The sequence below is a fragment of the Phoca vitulina genome, unplaced genomic scaffold (assembly GCF_004348235.1).
Source record: "Phoca vitulina isolate PV1807 unplaced genomic scaffold, GSC_HSeal_1.0 scaffold10, whole genome shotgun sequence".
Lineage (NCBI taxonomy): Eukaryota > Metazoa > Chordata > Mammalia > Carnivora > Phocidae > Phoca > Phoca vitulina.
In genome coordinates, this window is record NW_022589713.1 from 18,058,431 (window position 1) to 18,059,745 (window position 1,315).

Here is a 1,315-nt window from a genome sequence, read left to right on the forward strand (position 1 = left end):
CAGAAGGTCATGATCTCAGGGTCGTGAGACAAGCCCAGCATCGGGCTCTGCGCTGGGTGTGGAGCCTGCTTAAGGTTCTCTCTCTCCCCCTCTCCCTCTGGCTCTCCCCCTGCTCACACATGTGTACACTCTCTCTCTAAAATAAATAAATAGGTCTGCGCAGGAAGTGGAAACCAGCGAGGAGGGAAAACGGTGTGAGGTCCGTGGGGCCGGCAGCGTCGGCTGCTTTGGGTCTGTCTTCGCGGCTAAGCCCACAGCCCGACCCCTCCGCCGCCATGCCCATGAAGGGCCGCTCCCCGAGCCGCTGCACCCTCCAGTACCTGCCCAGGGAGACGTAGTGTTCAAGGACTCAGTGAAGGTCATGACGGTGCACTACACACGCACGGGGAGCTGGGCAAGGGCGCCAGGAAGTTTGTGCTTTTCAACATACCTCAGATCCAGTACAAAAATCCTTGGGTACAGATTATGATGTTTAAGAACATGACGCCGTCCCCCTTCCTGCGGTTCTATTTAGATTCTGGGGAGCAGGTCCTCGTGGATGTGGAGACCAAGAGCAATAAGGAGATCATGGAGCACATCAAAAACATCCTGGGGAAGAACAAGGAAACCCTGGAGAAGGAGGAGCAGGAGAAAAAGCAGTTTTCTCACCCAGCCCACTTTGGGCCCCGAAAGTACTGCCTGCAGGAGTGTATCTGCGAGGTGGAAGGGCAGGTCCCCTGCCCGGGCCAGGTGCCCTTACCCAAGGAGCTGACAGGGAAGTACAAAGCAATACTGAAGGCCAGCACCCAGGACTGAGGCCCCAGGCCACACCCAGGGAAGCCCCTGGTTCTGTCCCTGGAGGGACTCTGAAAGATCTCTTTGCCATGAGAGGGACCCCTTCGCACACCTATGTGAAAGGACGTGGCAGGGTTGGGGGAGTATCTCCGCTCTATCAGGTCAATAAAATGTGTCTTGGTCTCCAGAAAAAATAAATAAATAAAATAAAATAAATAAAGTTCATCAGCATATCACTTAAAATCAGCTCGCACACTGCAATATCTAATTACATTCTGCTATAAACATTATGATGTCTCATATTAATACACATATACACATGCATATAACTTTTTATTATGAATTTTTTTCTTTTTATTATGGAAAATTTCAAAAACAAAAGTAGAAAGAATAATATAATGAACCCCTGTGTACCCATCACCCAGCTTCAACAACTGTCAGCTCATGGCTAGTCCCATTTCATCTGTATACTATCCCACTTCCAGTTCCCATATTATTTTAAAGCAAATCAAAGACACCGTATCATTTCATTTGTATACAT

General features: G+C 49.1%; 1 pseudogene; it reads left to right on the forward strand.

Annotated features, from left to right (window-relative positions):
- The first annotated feature begins 275 nt into the window (after positions 1 to 275).
- On the forward strand, positions 276 to 795 carry LOC116635327 (annotated as a pseudogene).
- Positions 796 to 1,315: the final 520 nt, after the last annotated feature.